The sequence below is a fragment of the Physeter macrocephalus genome, chromosome 2, assembly GCF_002837175.3.
Source record: "Physeter macrocephalus isolate SW-GA chromosome 2, ASM283717v5, whole genome shotgun sequence".
Classification (NCBI taxonomy): Eukaryota; Metazoa; Chordata; class Mammalia; order Artiodactyla; family Physeteridae; genus Physeter; species Physeter macrocephalus.
This window is the reverse complement of record NC_041215.1, coordinates 112,188,357-112,211,336: the sequence shown is the minus strand read 5'-3', so window position 1 is coordinate 112,211,336 and position 22,980 is coordinate 112,188,357. Positions and strand designations below refer to the sequence as shown.

The 22,980-nt window shown below is 35.9% G+C and overlaps 1 protein-coding gene across 4 annotated transcripts in view; it reads right to left on the bottom strand.

The window, feature by feature from the left end:
- MAP2 (microtubule associated protein 2) overlaps nucleotides 1–22,980 on the bottom strand; it is a 282,883-nt gene that overhangs the window by 143,044 nt on the left and 116,859 nt on the right. For all 4 annotated transcript variants that reach the window (XM_055089803.1, XM_055089812.1, XM_055089809.1 and 1 more), the window contains exon 3: nucleotides 4,010–4,078. The gene's annotated coding sequence lies outside the window, so the exon portion shown is untranslated. The remainder of the gene's footprint in view (nucleotides 1–4,009; nucleotides 4,079–22,980) is intronic.

The following is a 22,980-nucleotide window of genomic DNA, read 5'->3' as shown; positions in this document are numbered from 1 at the left end:
TCATATACAGAGCTATAAAATAAGTCCTGTGAAAACACAGTGTAGGTAATTGTGGTCTCCTATCCAGAATACAGTCAATAGCTTTTCAGTGAATACTGAAAAAAATATCCTCAACTTGGCATTTACAGTCCTCTTTCAATGTATTAGGTTGAACTGAATGAAATTTTCATTTTGTAGTTCAAAAAGGGTAGAATATTAGGCATTCCTAATATTAGGAATATTAGGCATGGTACAACCTAACAGTATTCACGTATATTTCCATCCTTATCTTCTAAGAATTCCCTTCTTTTGCCCTGCATTCCAGAACATAAATGGGATCAGTCTATGCTTTTCTTTCATGTTCACTTCCTTTGGATCCTTTGCTAATGTCGTTTGTTCTTCCCAGAGCTCCTCCAGGCATTACCTCTCCCTTGAATATTTCTATTCATCCCTAAATTCCACCTCAAAAGACTCATCCTCCACTGTTGAGTCTCTTCTCAATTGTTAGTAATCCTGCCCTGCAATGAGCCTAGGTGCTACTTCCGGGTTTTAATTCGCTGCACCCAGCTGAGCTCAGAAGGTGTTCTCTTGTATATACTCCCTTTCAAGTAGACCATCCTAATACATATTTGTGTAATTGTTAGTGCCCTCAATTGTTTTTCTGGGTTAGTGAGTTGTACTTTAAGGGTGCATGCGCATTTTCACACTGTTTTCTGCTTCTTTATCTATTTTGGCCGTATGAAACTTCGGCCATGATTTCAATTAAAAAAAAAAGCCTTTGCAAGATATGGCAACAGTTATACTATTTAGCACTTGAATTTTCTGGCTAATTTTCTTATATAAATGATGCAATTCAGTAATATGACTTCACTGTAATGACACAGGAGATATTTTATGAATCCACTTATTTCAAAACTAATTTATCTCTGACATTCTTCTTTCAAGAATAAAAATCCACAAGTTAAATATAAAATATATATTTAAAATATAAAATATACCAGAGCTTGAACATTACAGTTAAGTATTTGACGATGTATTCACTCCTACCTTATATATATATAAACAAGAATCTACAAGCATACTGTTTTAACCTTATTTCAGTAACATATATTTCATGTGCATAATAAAACATTAAAATGATGATTATGAGCCAAAAAATCTACTAGAAAAAAATGTAGTATTCTGTGATTAATATGAAGGACTTTGGGCCAGACTTGCGTTGACTGTCCAATTGGAATCTCAGTTCATTCATAATATGGAGACCATACCCATCTCCCCGGATTGTAGAGACAGTTAAAATGTAGTAATGTATGTTAAGGGCTTAGGATATTATCTAGCACATAGTTAATAACAAAAATTATAGTTTTATTAATAAAAATAAATGAAAAGAATAGCATTCCCTAAAGCTATTATGATTCTAGAAGTTTCCTTACAGATTATATACATGTATATAAGCATATATACATAAAATGATGTCATACTTAGTAGTCCATAATAAGCAACCAAGTGTTTAAGAAGATTATGACATCATTCCTAGTATTACATTGAGAGAGAAAGAGAACAGCCTCCCCGCCCCGTCTGCTGCAGCAAAATTTTGGCTGAAGACATGAAGAGCAGTAAACAATGCCAAGCCTGGGAGTAGTATTTAAGAAGCGTCCATAAAGCAAAACTCATACTGCAGTTTGGCGTCTTTCCCTTAGCTGGTGAAAGTGAAAGGGGACATTTCAAAAATTCTTTCCATCTTAACCTAAGACCAGAAAAACCCTTTTGCATATAGCCTGAAGAAATTTTGGCACATGGTTTGCCTGATTTTCTGCCTGATATTAGTTATCTAATTAATATTGATTAATTAGAAACATATAATGAATATTTGGGGTAACTGAAAAAAATGGACCAAATGTCTGTTTTAGAGTCTGTAATCTCATGAAAAACAAGAACAAAACAGTAATGGGGGTAAATATCGACAAAGTCATTTATCCATCAAATAATTAAATAAATATTTATTGAACTCCTGCTGTTGTCCAGGGACTACTCTACATGCTGAAGATTTCAGTGAAAAAATCAGTAAAGGAATTAACTAATGTCAAGACGATATTGATTAGAAAAACCATGATACAGGTCCCTGACTCTCTGAGAGTCCAATAGTCAAATTCTATTTTGATTTGACAATGTAACAGACTATTTGAATAAACCCTGATTTACTACACAAAATCTATTAACATACCACAAGATGAATTTTAAAATGGTCCTAGAAAATTTAGAAATCAAGAAACTTTTGATGAGGTAATATGACACTTCTCTAATGCCCAGATAAATTGTAACAGAGCTGATTAATGCCTATTGACAATATACTGAATACATTTTTTAGTGGTTAAATAACAACTTCATCCTTTTCCAATTCACGTAAATACCCCAAAGTTCAAAATTAATATAGTGAATTGCTATATGAGTCTGAAGATCAGGAAACAGTTTCTCACCTGAAATATGTCCTGTAGAAATTTAGTTAGATGGTAAAATACCAAATATATATATATATATTTTTTTTTTACCAAATATGAAATGTTTTCACTTACTCTGAGTGAAACCTAAAAAGAGAGAATGGGCCTAAGGTTTTTACAGTATCCAAGGGGAATAGTAAGTCCTGTTTGGAAATTTCATACATGATTCCACTGAGAAATTTCTGAGGAAAAAAACAATCTATTTCACATATCTCTGAGACTAGCCTATTAGATTTTGTTCAATATCTGAAATAATGCAGTTTCCTTTTTTAGAACACACAGATTTATTTTAATGAATTCATTCTCCTGTGCAAAAATATTATGTGATGCTGCCTACACTCTGGAAGAGGGGGGGTGACAGTGGCATCTGCCCCTTCCTTCTCTCCCACAATAACTACCCACAGCAGCAAGGCTCTTAATAATTGTTTGTGGAATGAATAAATTAAGGCTCTCATAATTACACATTGCAGAGAAAATTAAATAAGCACAATGCGTTCATCTCCTTCAACTGCTACAAATATTCACACTCACAGGTGTATACTTGCATACTTCTGGTATTTCAAGATCAGTCGTTAAACATTAGCCATTTTTTAAGTACATTTAAGAAAACAAACCTTACTGCATAAAATATTTTGGACTGATACTCGAGGTGAATGCCAAGGAAAGACTTAAAAGATGTATTGATCTTCTCAGCAAGGTGGAAAATGTCTTCCGTTTTTTAAAAGGCAAATTACAAATATTGGTTTTACTGACATGAGCATATGTTCAAGTCAAAGATCATCATAAAGAATTAAGGATCCTATAATTGGCATCTCCGATCAATATATATCCTGATGTTGAATTTGAAGATTAATATTTTTCACATAAGGCATAAGGCCCAGGATCAATGATTCAACTGCTTTCACGGCAAGATGAAAGATTACTTTCTTATGCTGTCAATGCTAAATAAAGCATATGTAAAATCGGTTCTTTCAATAACGAACAACCTCAACCTTTAAATATATACAGTGCTGAAGACTAAAGCATCAGTGAAGAAGTTACAATATTTTATTCGCAAAACCCAACAATACTGAGTCATTCCTGGGCTTTCGTCTCTAGTGCTCATTCTACCTGGGAAGGGCAAGCCATTTTATTTAGCCATTTAAAAAATATCACTTACTAGCAGGATTCCCTCAGATAAAATCATTACTTAGCATATTTCTCTTAAATTCAAATTATTTAATTTTTCATTGAGAGAATTTTGGATATTTTTTAAAGCTGTTACAGTGATGAAAATCCCTAAAAAAGCCAGAAATATTGATATTTGCTAACAACTTGCAGCACAGACAAAAAACATAATTCTTTAGACATCTTAGAATCAAAATAGCCTTGGACAATGGCATTCTTGGCATAGCAAATCATACATGCTATAGACAATGATCAATGTAGGCTTAAGGATAAAAGACCAACCAAAGAGAAATTAATTTAAATAAAACATTCCAAATCCTCCCTGATTTTCCCTCATTTAAACACCCAAACAAAACATGTGGTACCTTTTACTTTTCTGAATGAGTAGTTTTCCAATCAATGTTTCCTCGGTTAGAGACAACAAGCTGAAGAACCTACCGAAACAAAACAAAAGAAAAAAATTCATATATAGATATATTAGCTAAATATTGAAAACTGTAACTCACCAGCAAGCAAACGCATTCTTATATCCAGATAATAAATCTATGTCTTGAGATCTGTAGCACAAAAAATGCAGTACTTGAATTTTTAGGAAGCCCAGTAAGGAATTTAAAAGCATTTTACTGTGAGATCACATATAGCAGATGCTTTGAAAAATGGATTAAAAAGAAAACAAAATAAAATGTAAAAAAACCCCAAACCATTACCAGAGCATATGCAGCGATACCACCCAAGTCTAGCCTTTGAGAATTGCTGCAGAATCCTTCTCCCCTAGCATTATCTCCGCGGGCTGGCTCAGGCTCTCTAGTTCCAGACAGACGCAGTCTGCAAGCCACCAGCTCCTGTCTGTGTGTGTCGGGGAAAGGGAAGCTGCAAATTAGAAAAAGTCCCCGCAGTGGCGAAAAGGAAAATAAGGCGAGTGGGAGAGGGTGAGAGAGCTCACTAGCCTCAGAATTTTCGAGAATGATGACAAGCCACCCAGTTCCGCCATCATTCACTGACAATAAGATGTAGCCCTGGCGTATGATTTAGAGGTTTGCATAGGGGCTTCTGGTATCAAATGCCTGACAGGCATCTTAATTGCCTCCATCCAAGTGTGTCCCCAGGAGTCGAGTCTATAAGCCTATGAATGTCATCATCTGTTCTCCTTTGTGTTAATGCCAGACACACACACACACACACACACACACCCCGTGCTTAAATAGAGAAACCATTTTCCGGCATATAGGATTACAAAGAAGTTGGGCTACATAAACTGGACATGACAAAACAATAGTTTATGGGAATTTTTATTACCTGCATTCATGGCATCAGAGATTTTTGAGGTTTTGTCATTAGCAGAAAATTACATTATTTTTTAAAACTGAGTATCACATATTGCTTATTTATATTCCAAATAAATAACTGTGTTCATTAGAGAAATGTTTATATTTATGCATATTTTTTAATGAAAATTCAATCCCCTTGTAACTGTGATAATTACGCACTTGGCAATGGTTTCCTTACAAGGGAGAATGCAGCAAAAAACAAAGAGGATTAGGAAACCAGGGTTGACGTGTGATTTCTGGGGGCAATCTATTTTATTCCCTTTACATAAAAAAGAGGTAGCAACCAGCTTGAGTATCAAGACTTTACAGTCCCTGAGGACCAAGACAGGGAATTGAATCTCTGACATCATCAGTATCCCCTTTATGTTAGCAACTGAAAGTAACAGTTGAATATCCCAGGTTTACAGTGCCCCTTATGTAGGGAGGTTAAGTATGGAATAATTCCCTGCATTTATCTCCTGGACAAAAGGGATGGGGAAAATGTTAATAAATAAATTAATTTTTACAGCATTCTTAGCTCCCTGCATCAGTGAATGTAGCAAAATTCCATGTGTACCAAAAGGGCCGGCTGTGAATAAGATTGCTGGGAGGGAGCATCACCATGGTTACCGGAAACAGAAAGTAGGAAAAAAAATAAGGTGATGATAGAGAAGATGGAAGGAGACTAAGTGGAGGAAATTCAGAGACAGAATGATATGTTTCATTTTTTTCTTTCTGGAAAGAACTGTCTATCAGTTTTATATTAGATTTCAAATGCATTAGGATGAATCTGCATTCTCTATTAGCCACCTTTCTTCTCTACTTTTTGATCACTAGCTAATTTTGCTTTCATAAGTTTGGTTCTTTTGTATGACATGGATCCTGATACTCCTTGCCTCTGACCCTATCCTGGATTCATGGACACCTCTCAGCCTAGTCCACACCCTTTGCCTCACAGTTGTGAAAGCTGAGGCCCAGGGAATCTGACCAAGGTCACAAAACTGACAGGAGATCCAATAGAGACACCATCCCAGTTTCCTGGTTTGGGTCCCCTGTTTTTCTTCTCTCACCAAGTGACTTTCCTTATGTGCTCTCTTCCACTCTGTTTGCAAGCATAACAAATTCCAGAAACATCCTTTGTCTTTGATTTTGTAAGTCTTCTTCTATTTGTTAAAGCAGAGATCTTCCTCTTTAAAATTATGCATTGCAATCAATCCGAGGACTAGCTTTGTTTACTAGCTGTGCTGTACTATACTGGACGTCTGGAGAATCTGGGGTAATTATGTCACTGCTTTTCTTTCATTTCCAGTCTGGCAGTCAGATTGGCATGATCGCCCTTTTGTGAACCTATCTTGTAGAGCCTGAACTTAATCAGCATTTACTAGGCACTCTATCCTCCTTGGCATCATTCTTTCTGCAACCATGAAATTGGGTAATCGAATTGAAACAGCCTCCCAAGGTTCTTCCTAGTTATAGACAATGTGAACCTTCCTGGGGTTACCCAAATAATGAAGCTGCAAAATTGGGAGCTCACGTAAAATTAAAAAAAAAAAAAAAAAAAAAATCACTCAAAGCAACCACTGGGGGGAGTATTTCTGTTCTACTCAGTAAAAAATGTGAGTAGATTTTGACCTTGATGATTTACTGCTTTTATTTCCTTTATAAAATTTTCTTTCAATATTCGGTTCTTATGACTCATTGCTTTTAGGTTAACTCATTGGTAAGTAGAGCCATATTGCCTTTTTTGATGTCTAAAATACAGTTGCTGCCACCACTATTACCCTCTGTCCCCAGTTGTCATCTATAAAATAAATTAGTCACAGTAAAAAAATATATATATATGATTACCCTAGGTGATAATTACAAGAGATTTCAGGTTTCAGTGAATCCTACATAGTGGTTAGGATTCTTTTCCCCCCAAAAGTATCCTTTAAAATATGATCTTTCTATTAAACGTCTATTTTTTTCTTCAGTGATTTTGGATATGAAGGTTATTTTTCAAAGCAAATGTTTTGTTTTAATATGCTGTCCTCTATTGTTCACTTCTGAGCATAAAAAAATGATGCACAAGACTGTCATTTCTTGAAACATGAATCATATTTTATCAAGATATCATAAAGCACGCATAGTGGTCTTGGTCAGTTTAAAAATTAGCTCATCTTCCAAACATATTTGATACTCCTCGGGAGTCATTTAATATTTGGAGATACCTGGTTCAATCAATGAGAATCAGTAGGCATATTCTTTTTCTTTTCTTTTGTTAGTAGAACTATTACTTTAACTTATCTGTTGTAGAATAAGCACCATATGTAAAACATAATTCTTGCCTTTAAGTATGTTATATTCTGAGAACTCGAGATAACAGATATTTAAGAGACTTTCATGATTTTTTATACTTATGCTTATGAGCCTCAACTATAGTCTAGCACCCTTTGTCGGCTCATTTAACCAATTTTAATGGCACACACACATATATCTCAGACACTTGATAGGTTCTAGGTATGGGAAAAAAGAGAACAACATTCCTCCTTAAGGAACTTCAATTATACTGAGTGGAACACAGAAGTAAACAGAAATCTAAGTTCACAGTTCTTTTTCTCACTTTGATGAGACACGATGTCTTTGCCACTCTGGTATACCTGCTTTATCTCAGGTCCTGATTTTTATGAACCCCCTGAGCCCAAATTCAGTTAGCTCACCCCGGTGGCTCTTCTGGAAGACTCTTGGTTTTGTTCCTTAAGTATACTAGTCTGTATTTCTTAAGCACTTTAGGAGAGGATAATGGAGGTACTTCTTCCTTATGTCCTTGAAGCCTTTGGTCATATCAGTTTCCCAGCTAGGGCTTTCATACCTTGCCCAGTAGTGCCCACCATAACCACTAGTTTATTTCAGCAATAGTCTACTGTTTTTTCTCCAACCCCAATCTTATGCTTCCTTTTTAGTCCATTTAAAGTTCTGTCCTCTTTAATAATGGCTTCCAGAACTCTCCCAGGACACAGTGCCACAAGGCTCTTTCCTTCTTCTGAATCACCATGATATCAAAAAAAAAAAAAAAATCACTGTGATACTATAATGCCTGATATTATATATGACCTCTGGCTGGTCTTCAGTTGTGTACACTCAGTTATTCTGGTATTGACCAATTAAAAAGGCATAAGATATGCTTCGCATAAGATATGCTTCTCATATAAATTATTAAGTTCCTATAATGTGCCAACCTCTTTGAACACATTATTTTATTCAACAACTCTGACAGTTAGGAACCTCCTTTTCACAGTTGAGGAAACAGGTCCAATTAGGTTTAGTTAAATGCTAAGGACACACAGCTGGTAAGTGGTGGAGCAGAAATTCAGTCCCTGGACTTCTGAGCTAATTAGGTTGTAACGCAGCTTAACACTTCTAAGGTATCAGAATAGGAGAGATAAATTAAACATAGAATTAAGACTTTTCCATTTTTCTAGGACAGGTACTTAAGACAGACTATGTTTTGCTCTAGGTGTGCATGAAAGAGATAGTAGCAGAAACAAGTATTTTTACTTTCAGGATTATTTCAAATTCCATCAGTTCATATTTAAATGATGTATAGTGTGAACACAAACATTCCTATAGCTGAGGAAGACAGGTAATTTTATTTACTACTATCTGGTCTATTCTTGGCAGAGTATACAGAGCCACATGCATGGGATACATGCTCATGTGTTTTTAAAAAACTTCATTGTTTGACAATTTGAGTTTACTGTGTATGTTTTTAAACATCTTGTTGCAATTAACCTATGTCTAAGAAACATAGATTATAATAATAAAATACCTGTCTCACCTAGTCAATCACTACCCTCATTTCATTACATCAAGTTAGAAATAATCAAATACCATGGTGAATCTTAAAGGTTACATCAGAGAACATTATATCAACACCATATTATATAATGCCTGTCTTATTTAAATTGAATTTATTTAGTCAGATTTTGGCTGTGGACACTTTTCTTCCAAATAACTCCATTCCCTCCCTCAAGCCTTTCCTCAAACATTATCTTCTCAAGGACGCTTAACCTAACCATCCTATTTAATACTGCAGTCTGCAATTCCCATTCTTTTTATTTTTATAATTTTTAAAAATTTTTAAACATCTTTATTGGAGTATAATTGCTTTACAATGGTGTGTTAGTTTCTGCTGTATAACAAAGTGAATCAGCTATATGTGTACATATATCCCCATATCTCCTCCCTCTTGCATCTCCCTCCCACCCTCCCTATGTAATTCCCATTCTTAATCGCCTTTATCCTATTTTGTATAATACTTATCATTGTCTAATATACTATATAATTTTCTTATGTTTATTCTTTATTGTCTTCTCTCCTCATTCACTTGTAAGCTCCATGAAGGCAAACTCTTTGCCTGTTCTGTTCACTAACGTATCCCAGGTACCTAGAACTGGGCCTGGTACATAACTGGTACACAATAAATATTCATTGAGCTCACGCCTGTATGAATAAATAATTAAAATAATAACACTAAAACTCATATAAAAAGCATGAATTACCTCCTAAAATTTCTGAATTCTGAGCTCATCAGTTGAGTACATTCAGTTTCAGAAATCACTAGACAAAACTCATGGTTTAAGTATTTCATTTAGTTTATGTCTTGGTTAACAAATATACAAGTTTTAGGCTTTTCATCTTTGGCACATTTATAGCCATTTTGAGTACATCTCTCCTTTTACTTCAGATGTTTAAAAGTATTTATTATCTATGTGTTTATTACTTATTTGTACAAAAATTCTCCTAGCAATTTTTTTACGTGCTTGTGAATCCTTAGTTATAACTTGCATATTTATCTTCATCTTTCCAATCACCTAAAAGTTGATACAAACTGCTTCCTTTCACTACTGGAGATACAACCAGCCTGTGGGGAAACCATACTTACCGGAGAAATGGGCAAGCCATGAAAGAAAATTATAAGAATTAGTGTTGAGGAATTCTCACTTAATAAAATTTTAATTTAACAGTCAGTCAAGCAGAATCATCTTCAGGAGTTATGAATTGCTTGGCGGATCTTCCTGGAAGCAGGAAATGAACCTTCATTTTATCTAATGTCTCCAAAGTGGGAACATTACAGTTTAATGGAAGACTGGATAAGGACACAAAATCAGATGCTGCAAAATCAAATGCTGCGTTGCATGACATTAGATCTAAAATCCCGATTTCTTTTTGAAAACTGCTAAAAGGAGTTATTTTGTTTACTGCTCTCCAAGCTTTGAAGACTGTTACCTCAATATTCTAAGTCTTTGTCATTCCTTCAATACTCAGCAACCTCGGAGAATTGAAGAACTAGCAGTAATTGAGAGGTAAGCTAGTGCCAATCCATTGAGTTAGGCAATCTTTAACCTGAACATCACTAGATTATTCTGAAAAGGTTTAAATTCTGCAAGCTCCTACAGCATTTTTTTTTGCAGTGTTTAGTATTTCCAGTTCAAATCATAAAACGTCTGCTGTGATGGTTTAATAAATGCAATGTCATATGTGAAATGATTTCTGAAAATGTATATATTACAGGAATTTATTTCGTGAATAGCCAAAATCCACATTCTGAAAATGCATGAAATCCGTACTTATTCTCTCTGCTGTTTAGGAGAGAGGAGATGTTAAGGTGATCGCCAACGAGAAATACATATGAAATTTCTTAGTCCCTGTCATTCCTCTTCCTCTAGTCCTTGTACCAGGGGTACATTAGAGATGGGAGGGGAGAATTAAGGGATATGGGTATGTAGTTACACATAGTTTAAATAAAACAGCTTGTCAGAACTACATACACTTTGACTGTTTAGAATACGTTCAATGGTATATCTAAAAGTACACTAAGGTCCTAAATCCTCCTATTGATTGGAACCAAAAAATATAATGATGGATACCAAATCCCTGTGTGGAAACAAAGGAGAACTGTAATGTAGAGTGGGGGCACTTTTATGTTTCATCCTATCATCAGATTTCTAAGCTACGAAAGACATACTGACTTTTAATTTCAAAGGAAATATTATACATGATCAATGTCTATAAATGAATATTCTTTCTCAACTGTACCATCAAGTTGGTTAGAAAGAGTTCATGTGGGAAGGATTCTATATGGCACTGCTTGAAATTACATTATATTTATACTATCATTTTTCCACAGTTTTGTGGCTTTTTTTCCCTCTTTTGCTTCTAATAGCAAACCTATAATTGAAGAAATAAGAGTGTTTTATTTAATACTCCAGAAAAAATAACTCAAGATTTTTTTTCTAGACATTTTCCATCTACTGTGACTTATTTTTCAAGTGGATTGTGACAATATGCTGTTTGCAAAGGTAGCCATTGTAAATATCTGGGCCAACAAATGTGTCTGGTAGAGAAATTTCCACATCCCTAAGACCCCTAACTTTTTTTCTTAAACTGCCACATTCTTATTGTTTTTTTTCCCTTCCTTTCTAATTCTTTATGTTTTGCCTACCCCTTTCCAACTCTTCCTTCTCCTTTTACCCCAAAGTCAGGGGGAGCATGGTCAAGGAAACAGGAAAATATTTAAGGAATTATTTAAACAAACTTTCTAACAAGGTCCTGCGGTTTAAAGTTAGTTGAGGGCAGACTCCATGCGTTTTACACCATTTTCTTTCTATAATATCTAGTGACTCATTCTGCATTGGTGCACAATAAATAATATTAATTTGTTTTGTGGATGTTGACTTAGAAAAAAATGGAATTGGAGATGGGGAGAAAAACATGTGGTTATTGTGATCACTGTACAGAGTACTACAGCACAGTATCTATTTATTTTGAACCCAGTAGAACTAAAGAAATAAAGAAACGGGAATAGAGTGCCCAGCTTATAGACACCTTCTGCTGAAACACCTGTGGGCACATAGATGCCATACAAGAAAAAAGCAGAAGGTGCCTAAATGACATTTTTTCTAGATAGCAAAGGCTGATTATAATTTTCTTATTACTTCATATGTTAATTTGGAGCTGCTCAATAAAATGTATGATTGATTGATTGGCTGATGAGAGAAGGGGATGTGAAAGCTGTGTTAAATGAAAAAAGACTGCACAAAGGGAAACCTTGAGAAACTGGCAGTCAGGACATTCCATTAAAAGCCAAGTGCAATGAAAGAGAAACTTATTTTACAATTGGGGAAAAGTGAAGATGATAAAATAGCATAGAAATGCTAAGATGGACCCAGTGCTATATGTATCACCTGAAGAAAAAAAGTTAATGAAAATTATGATGTGTGTTAGGAAAGTTAAGACGCTCAGATCAAAAGGGGAAAAGTAAGAATATGTGAGAAGGGTAGAGAAGGGTTAGAGGATCAAGAGCTGTGGAAGCAAACAGGGTTTCAATTATAAACCAGTGAGCCAGTCTGACAGGTGAGGCGGGCTGAGGCACTTGAAAGATCTCATTCAATGGCTGGCATTACTGAATGCCCAGCTGAGTCTGAACAAGAGTAGTTTTAAACAGACACATTGTTCTAAGAAATCTTAAGTTTCATGTGCCCTCCAACGCAGCCTTATAAATCTTGAACAGCATCTATATTCACCAACCACCTGCAATTAGCTTTACTCCAGAATTTGCTAGACACAGCAAGTCCTTGACAGGGAATATTTTAATTTGGATGGCTGGCCCTCTACTCACGATTTACATGTATTGATGATATGCAAATCAGTTCAGTTCAGTCTCATCAACAGCTTAAATTAAGTGCATCCTATCATGAGGATTATCTTGGAAAGAGAGAATGTCACCTTTAATATGCCTATGGCCTGGAGGTGAACAGTCTTTCTCTGAGTGAGGGAGAGTGAAAAACAGACAAAGAGCATTTCCTCACTATTGATTGGCTGCCTGCATGCTTCTTTAGGTTAAATGCTTGACTACTTACATAAAATATCTTTGCTCGGAATAATTTTCTTTTTAACATCTGTTCATAGAGACAAGAGATCCAAAGATAGCATTTTGATTTAGAATCCCTGATACTGCACATAGGCAAATAATAGGAGAAAACAATCTTCAATTCTGACCTTTGTTTAAAGAGTGCATATTTCATTAATAAATGATACCCTTTAGCATAGGACACATGTTTTGTACCAGTGAGGATGGATTTACAACTTCCTGTTACACATTTTAAGTTACTTAGTAAACAAAGAGCTAAAGGTTCCAAAGAGGAAGGTCACAAAATTATATGACAAATGGAAGAAAAAAACCCTATGGTTTAGGAAGTACTACCAGTGACTGATATTTTTAAGAATTTATAAATCATGCCTGGAAATAGCTGATGAAAGGAAAACCACATACAGCTCATTCTACAGAGTAATTTAAAGACATTTTCTGTGGAGTTTGCAATTCCCCCCAATATACGTTATCCAGCCAGCTTATTAGGACACCATCAATGTAAAATAATTTTTAAAGTCTGGATTTAATAACAGACAAAAGAAAATGGTGAAAGTATTCTTGAGGCCCAATTACAAGTGGACTGGTCAAGTGGCGAACCTGTGTGAGGTACCTCAACTCGGTGTTTCTGATGCCGGGCGTTGAAGACACTGCGGTGCTTACAGCGAGGGGTAAGAACAAGTCAAAGGTGGTAGAAGGAGGCCTGGAGTCCTGCACAACTGTTGGAAGCTTTGAACTGGGTGAATGTATGACAGTATTGAATGGAAAAGGCATAAGCAGAATGGCATCTCTACCAAGGATAGATGTACATCAAGCATGTTGCAATGAGGGTATATGGGGAGAGGGAAATAGAAGTGGAGGTCAGAGATTAAAGGGAAAAATTTTAATAATGTGAAGCAAGAATAGGGACGGTCATGTTCTGATGATCAGGTGCCCCCAAGATGAAGACTATGAAGAACTCAATTCTTTGCCCCTGGGGTTCACATTACCACCACTGCCACCAGCAACAACAAACAACAAAAGGTTATGAAAAAACACCATGACAGAGGATTGAAAAAAAAAATAGGATAATTTCCACCAAATGTAAAGGTATTTCGTCTCTTATGCCAATGAAGTCAACAGGAGTTCCATGAAAAGAGGGGTGAGTGGTCAAATTATGTGTGAACATGAATTTGTGCCAAGAACAAGCACAGTGCATTACCACAATTCTTCTCTAACTAAAGATTATATTAAAGTTAGAAAATTCATTTTTTAAAAAACATGACATTTTATTGTTTCCTTTTATTTTTTTTATTCATGTTTCCTTTCCTATTATTCCTTCTTTACTAGCTACAATCAGTAATGCCAGGTAGCATCCAGAAAAAACAAAAATTGCTCTAATCAAGGACATTTTAAGATGAACTAACTTTCATTCCACACTATTAAGAGTCAAATGAGGATACAAAGAGGATTCCAAGATTGGATTTATGACATACACTTTAAATAAAATCTGCAAATATTGCTCATAAAATTATAACGTTGTCTTCACCATTCTTGCTGTACCTACTACAAGTAGGTACCTGCTACACCTACTACAAGTTTTGCTCCTGATGCTTGTAAACTGACAGCCACAGAAGAAAGCTTACTCTTTCAAGTACAAAGTAACTATAAGATGAATAAAAAACCTATTTATGTCAGATGAGTGCAATGTTACTTTAGCTTTCACAGTTTTATCTTGATTAAAGACCAAAACCTCTATCCGGGATTTGGGGACAGCACAGCTCATATGCATGTTAATATTAACTTGGTCTGTAGAGCTTGGGACTGATTTCAGAGCTTGGGAGTTCCACTGTTGATTTAGTTTGAAAGAGTCCAAGAGATTCCACTATGAGCTAGAGAACTATTCTGGGTTTGGATGGGGAGGCTGGCATGGGGGGATGGCAGGGGATGGGGGTGTCCTTAATCCTCAACTTGATTCAGATGGCCTCTGAAGGAGGATTGTTTGAAGATTATTTGATTCATTTGTTGACTGATTGTTTTAAAATTTTCTAATGTTCATGAGAAGTGATATTGTTTTCTTGATATTTCTATTTAGGCAAATGTAAATAATAACAGTAAGAGCTAATGTTTGTTGGGTGCTTAGTATTTGCCTACACTATAGTAAGCACTTCACACATATTAATAGGACCATACAAAGAAAATCTTTTATTACTTCCATTTTATAAGGGGGCAAGCTGAGACACAGAGGGGTTAAGATAACTTCCTCAAGGACAAACTGCTAGTAAACTGAAGAGCCTTCATGAACCAGATGATCTAGCATGAGTTTCACCATGAGCCTAAATTTTTCTGCCTATGTTTTGAATTCTTGATAGGAGTAGCCCATTCTGTTCACTATTGGGAAATGGGGAATTCTTGAAACAGTTCAAACAGAGCACTACCAAATCCAATCACTTTCCTCACTTAGCTCAGCCTGCCCAACAAACACACAGGCATTCAACATCCCTTCATCTGAATTTTATGCAAAACCAAAAATATAGAAGTAAAGGACATTCCAACATAGAGCATACAATCACATCTCCTTTGTTCTTCGCCATCGTTAGCCTGGCTTCCTCTGAAAAGAGAACTTGTAAAACCATTGGGTCTCTGTGTACATCTTCCTTACTCCATCCTCATCCCTCCCTTTACCACCACTGTCAAAAGAAACAGTCCTGGCAAAGTTAAAAAGAAAAGAATTGCTGTTTCCTGGACATCTGGGCTATTTTGCATTCCTTCCCTGAAATTAATGAGATGCTAAGTGTCACCTGTTTACCGATCTCTGTCCTCTGTCCAATTTATCATAATGTAGGATCTCACAGGAGATTGTCATAAAAAAGTTTTAATTTGAGAGTATAAAGAGATGCAGCACAAGCAGGAAAGCCTGGAAATTGAACCAAATGGTACTTCTGGTGTGAATCATAAAAATGAAATTATAGACAAGTAGGCATGCTCTTTATTTGTAATAAAGTCACAAAAAGCAAAACCCTCACCACCCTATTTGCCCACAACAAAACTCAAAGATGCCACCACACTAACTCAAACATGACATAGGTACTACATCCACTGGGGAAAAAGAAGTTATATATTTGCAAATTTTTAAAAATCTCAGAATTCTTTAAACTACACTGTTCTTTCGGAACCTACTAAATAAATGCAAGAAAGGTAAAAGCAGAAGAAATCACACATTTATGTCTCATCATTTTTCAGATGAATGTTTCAGTTTTCAAAAAGATTACAACTGATCCACAAAATAAAATGCTTTATACTTTTCTATCTGAAGAACTAAATAACAAAGCAACCTCAGGAAAAGGTGAGAATACAGTCAACAGTCTTTTCTTCTGTTCTATTTACTATCCTAATGCTGTATGACAAGGATTCACATTGCATCTGACAAAGCTAGCTTATTTCTCCCCCTGCTTCCCATGTGTCCTGTGTCTCCTAATTATCCTCTAAACACAGAAAGACTCATACGGGGGCCACTATTTAGCATTGCTCCAAATAACTGAATGCTTGTTTGACGACATGAGTCAACAATCATGATAGTGTGATACTTTACATTTTTTACTAAGTACTCTCACATCAATTACTTCATTTTACCCCCAAAGCAATGACATCTCAGTCTTAATTTCTAAATACCATTTATCACTAAAAGGAACCAGAACTCCTTAGAAAAAAGTGGGTGACCCCAGGTCTGGGGTAGGGAAAGTACAAAGAGTCCCTGGACATCTTGTTGCCCCACAAAACAGGGAAGTGCTGAAGGATTAATGGGGCTTGTCAGAAGGACACCACTGCTGTCTTGGAAGGGCTCCCAGTGGCCAAATTAGAGATAATTTAGGCATCAAATATAATAATGATGGCGCTAGATTATAAGGCATTGAATAAAATAAAATCCTTGAGTCTATACTGATACTCTGTCAGAGGTGGAGGAGGGGACAGACAGGTGGTGAGAGGGAGGGAAGAAAGAGAGAGAGAGAGAATCCTAGAGAAGGGGAGTGGTGCAAAAGTCTTCTTTAAAGAAGAATGCTAGTTAACAGGAGTAGAATTATATATATATATATATATTTTTTTCAAATCACCATTGCATCCCTCAGTATAACAATGAACACAGGCAAGAATCATAAATGTATGCTGAAGCTAATGGGTGAAAGATTGTTAGGAAAAGATATTCCCATGGCCTCAAAGTATCACCCACAGATTCCTTCTTCATTACAGAGGGAGAAAGGTGCTTTAAACAATTAAGTGCCAGAAAGTTCCAAGGTTGCCAATTTCCCCCCCAAAATATATACTCTGAAACTAATCATGAGGAAGCTAATAAAAAGTTCCATCATGTGGAATATTCTACAAGACACCTGGTCTGGAATTTCCAGAAACATTAATGTCATGAAAGAAAAAATAAAAGGTAGGAGCTCTCCACTGTATTAAATGAGACTAAAGAAACATGGCAATCTTGATTGACTCTTGGACATTTTTTTTAAAAAAAGCAATATGGGACGTTTCTGAGACAATTCAGGAAATCTAAATATGGGTTGTATACTAGAAGATATTACTGAATATATGTTAAATTTCTTGTTTCTGGTAAGGGTATTGTGGATCTGAGGATGTCTGGGTCTTTAAAGAAAAAAAATGAATATTTAAAGGTGAAGTATCATAATGTCTGCAACTTACTTTCAAATGGTTGAGAAGAAAATTGAGTAAATAGATAATATGTAGTAAGAGAGGGATAACATTAACATGGCAACATGTTAACAATTAGTAAATCTAGTGAAAAATACATAGACATTGTACTATTCCTTCAACTTTTCTATAGCTGTAAAATTACTCAAAATTAAAAGTTGGGAGGATAAAGATATAGTTTATGTTGCAAAAGGCTCACAATAAAGTGGTGGAGAAAGGTAGGTTAAATTGTTTAGAGTTCAATGTCATCAGCCCTTCAATAGAGTTTCTCATAGGAAGCCAGGAAAGCACAGAGCAGGATGAGCTGGATTCTAACTCCAGGCTCCTGAGACCATATCCTGAGCTTCTTCTACTCTTCTGCACTGCTCCTTACCTCTACATCACTTCAACCTCTTATCTTTACCTGCCTAATAAAAGGAGACCTAACCTAAGCTGAAGACCACCTGATTCTTCCTCAGTCCCCAGTTCCCTTTGGATCCAGGACTTCTGAAGATTCCAGGACAAGGAACTCATCTTGCAGGCTAATTTTGATATTTGTAAGCCCACTTGGAAGAAGAGTAGGTGAGGCTCCCAGCGATGTTTGAGACTAGAGTTGGATAGTAGCTGCGCTGGACAAGAGCCTTCACACCAGATTCACTCTTGGGTATGATTATATTCTGTGACTGAGTTGGAATGTGGCTGTTTAAACAGAAAGAAAATAATTTTCCTGCTATTTACCTTTATACTATCTGTGAAGAACTGGACAATAGTCTTCTCTTCTGACCAGATATGTAACACAGACATCATTTTGCCATCAGAGTAGCATTCTAGACTAAGTTTTAGTCTTTTAATGCTTCCAACACGGTCACATTTCGTGGGTGAGCAAGAAGATGCCGTAAGTTGTCTGATCTCTTAATTAGAATTAAATTCATAGAATTCAAGAATTTAGATGAACCTCAATGGTAATTCACTGAATGTATTTTGAATTAATAGTGAATGTGAGATTGCAGATTTTTCAAAGCCTACTGGATGTTATTAATGTCTTAACTATGTTAATTTTTTTAATTAAGATTTTATTTTTTTAGAGCAGTTATAGGTTTACAGCAAATTGAGGGGAAGGTACTGAGATTTCCGATATACTTCCTGCCTCCACACATGCATAGCCTTTCCCTTTATCCATATTCCTCATTTCCCACTAGAATGGTACATTTGTTACAACTGATGAACTATACTGACCCATCATAATTACCCAAAGACCACAGTTCACATTACGGTTTGACTATTTCTGTTGTACATGCTATGGGTTTGGACAAATATATAATGACATGTATCCATCAATACAGTGACATACAGAGTATTTTCACTGCCCTAAAAATCATGTGCTCTACCTATTCATCTCTCCCTCATGCCTCTGCCTCTGCCACCAACCCCTGGCTACCACTGATCTTTTTTACTGTCTCCATATTTTTTGCCTTTTCCAGAATGTCATATAGTTGGAATCATACAAAGTGTGTAGCCTTTTCAGATTGGCTTCATTCACTTAGTAATATGCATTTAAGATGAAGTTTCCTCTATGTCCTTTCTGAATAAGATTTCATTGACTGGGTAAACCATAGTTTATTTATTCATTTATTCATTCACCTCCTGAAGGACATCTTGTTTCTTTCCAACTTTTGGTAACTATGAATAAAGCTACTATAAATATCCATATGTAAGTTTTTGTGTGAACATAAGTTTTCAAATTCTTAGGGTAAATACCAAGGAGCGTGATTACTGGATCATTTAGTAAGAGTATGTTTAGTTATGTAAGAAACCTCCAAACTGCCTTCCAGAAAGGCTGTACCATTTTTCATTCACACCAGCAATGAATGAGAGTTCCTGTTCCTTCATATCCTGACAAGCATTTGGTGTTGTCAGTGTTCCAGAGTTTGGCCATTCTAACAGGTGTGTAGTGAAATCTCATTGATGTTTAAATTTGTATTTCTCTAATGACATATAACATAGAGCATCTTTTCAAATGCTTATTTACCATCTGTATATCATTTTTGGTGAGGTGTCTCTTAAGGTTCTTGGTGCATTTTTTAACTGGGTTGTTTGTTTTCATATTGTTGAGTTTTAAGTGTTTTTTATATATGTTGTATACTAGTCCTCTATCAGATATGTCTTTTGCAAATATTTTCCCCATGTCTATGACTTATCTTCTCATTCTCTTGACATTCTCCTTTTTAGAACAGAAGTTTTTAATTTTAATGAAGTCCAGCTTATCGATTATTTCTTTTATGATTCATGCCTTTGGTGTTGTATCTAAAAAGGGTCACCATACCTAAGATCATCTAGATTTTCTCCTGTGTCATCTAATAGGAGTTTAAAATCCTTGTTTATCAAATATTTTATATCAAATGAACCTCCCTGGGGTTCTAGGCAGTAACATAGAATCAAACAAAAAAACAGACATAAGATCATAAAATTAAGGATAATCATGATTTCGGTGGGCAGTGAGCACTCTTTTGCTGTCTTCCTGTACAAATCATCTGCTATTTTCTCGTTCTTTAGTTAGGAGCCCTGTGAACCAAGACTGTATAATTGTTTGGCCATTCAATGGCTAACCTTAAATTCTTTCTGACACTTTGAATCCTTTCTGAAACAAGGCAGAAAATAAGTAAATAAATTAATAAATGTGTGTGTGTGTGTGTGTGTGTGTGTGTGTGTGTACACAGATTGGCTCCCCTTTGTAGTTCAGTGTCTCCATAAGATTTACTAGGGGCATCCAAAGCAAACAGTCCTGATCTTCTACATAAGATGTGCCAAGCAAACAATAAATATATTTCTGGATTGTGTGTGTGTGTGTGTGTGTGTGTGTGTGTGTGTGTGTATAACAAACAGTAACTGTTTGTTTAAATCCTGAGGTCTCAGTTTACCTGTTATTTAAATGAATCTAAAATTTTAGCCCCAGAATAACCTTTTAGACGTTCATTCTTCTCCACTCTAATACTCAGCAGCCTAGTGTGGCAGCATTTAATATTAACTCACAATGGACCGGACCATGGTTATACTTGTCTGAATCTTGTACCCTTGGGGAGAGGGACAGTGGAGAGGAACAGGGTCCACATAGCTAGAATGTAGGACACTTGTGGCCAGAACGGTGGGCTGCATTTAGAGGGGACAGAATAAGAGCAGAGGATTCCTCCTGGAGACAACTGGCTGCCATAGGCTACGAGGCTGGGCCAAGCCAGGGTCTCTTGGGGAGAGTTTAGAATTAATACCCAAAAGAATGAATTTAAATGCTCCACTAGAGACCATAAATAGGTATTGTGGTGACAGTCAAAGACCCAAAAGATCATCAACTGAAGTAGAACTGTATATTTCTGTCCATGCCTTTGTTCTCAGTAGGTTCCTCTGTGAACAGGTATCTTGAAGCCGTCACCTTGAACACACCCATCTGATCCAGGACCACGGTGTGTGTGTGCTGGACTTGGCTCCCTCCTGCTTGCAAAAGCCAGGTATGTGAGTCTCTTCCTAACTCTGTGGTCAGTGACATTACGATGGCAGCTTGAAACTGGCCCCAGGGGTAGTATTTACACACAGAAATTGGCTAACTCTACAAATCAGAGTTTGTTTTCATCCTACTCAACCTCCTTCCCCTTGAGAGCTAGGTTAACAGCACACTACTAACTCTCAAAAGTTTGAGATTCTTCCTCCTTTTGGCATAACTTTTACACTTCTTTAGGCAGTGGTAACATTTCCAAATACCTCAGTTTGGGATGAGGACCAACTAGTTAAATGTAGTAGGGACAGTCCAAAAATAAGAGAGGTACAAAAACAGGAAAAAAAAATTACTTGAAATGACCTGTTGGTCCTGCCATCACTAGTTTAAGGTGATGGTATTCATAAGAGCAACAGTCAATGACACCTGGACATCAATGTACTGTTTACCAAGCATTTTCTGTATGTTGTCTCTTATATTCTCCATGAGAATCTTGTAAAGGTGCTGGGCCCAGGGATTGTTTTATTCCCATACATACATTCATAAACTCAAGCATCTGATTTCTGGAGAAGGCAATACCAGGACCTGTGTTTCATGATTCCCAGTACAGGGCTCTTCTCACTATACCACTCTACCTCTTAAAAATAAATGTGTATGTGTTTTATTAATATTTTTAACTCTGTTTTGTGATGACCCAGTTCTCTCAAATAGTGTTTGTTAGATTCTCAAAAATCCACCAAGTGTAATTACCCTTAATTTTAGTTAATGTTAAAAGTAGGAATTTTGAAAGCAAGTATAGGACTTTTAAAAGAAGAGATTATATAGGAAAAGGAAATGACTGTGACACACAACTGCAAAAAGGGTTAGAGACATAGGATTGCATACTTTAAACTCCGACGTTATTAAGAGCATAAATTCAACTTTATTTAAATATATTATATTCCTGGCACTCTGCTAAGTCTATCTCTAAATGTTAAAAATAGAAGTAGATGGAATGAATGCAGGAAGTCGTTTTAAGCAGTTTCCAAATGGCTGGAAAGACGGTTTTGCTCATAACAGGCAAGGGATTGACAATTTTACAGTGAGTTAGGAACAGTGAAAAGAACTAAGAGTCTATAATTAAACTTTATTTTATTATAGGTATTTTTATTTATAAAAGTTCCTATCTACACTTTTCACAGTAGAGAAAAAAATCAGAATACATGCTCTCAATAAACACTTATGCAACCTTTCTGCTCGGCAGAAACTTCATGTGCCATCATTCCATAACAGAAATAATTAATTAAATCAAAAAGTGTACTTATTCACTTTGAGTCGTTTAATCTTCCTGGCAGTATGGTGTACTGAGTGGTGCATGGCTTTAGGAGGAGTTTTAAGTTTAAAATTGAGTTCTGTTATTTGCTAGCTGTAAAGCCTTGAGGAAATTAAGTAGCCTAGACTCAATAAAGACTTCACAAGATCATCATGTGAAATAAATAATTTGATGTGTACAAAGTAAGAGCACATCATACCCTCCAAATAAAGGTAGCCCCTTTTCTTACTTAATAGGCCACACTATACTCTGGTTTCCCTAAAAAGAAATCAATTTTGACTTCCACAGAGAGAGCCTTTCAGTGCCTGTAAGTTGCTCAAAACGTAAGTGCTTTCTCTACCAGACTGCCAGTCTTGAAAACGGAAATTCTTACTTAAATCAGAAAGCAAAATCTTGAAAATTAATATCATTATGCATTTCACCTACATTAACTCTGAATACAACGAAATTATCAAAATGTTTTCTAAAACAGAACAGGTTCTTTAGAGCTCTCTGAGCTCTATGCAAGGACACGACAAGCACATTTAAAACTAAACTCTTTATTTGTAGTGAGGTGGATGAACTGAGAGTCTGTCATACAGAGTGAAGTCAGAAAGAGAAAAACAAATACCGTATGCTAACACATATATATGGAATCTAAGAAAAAAAAAAAAAGG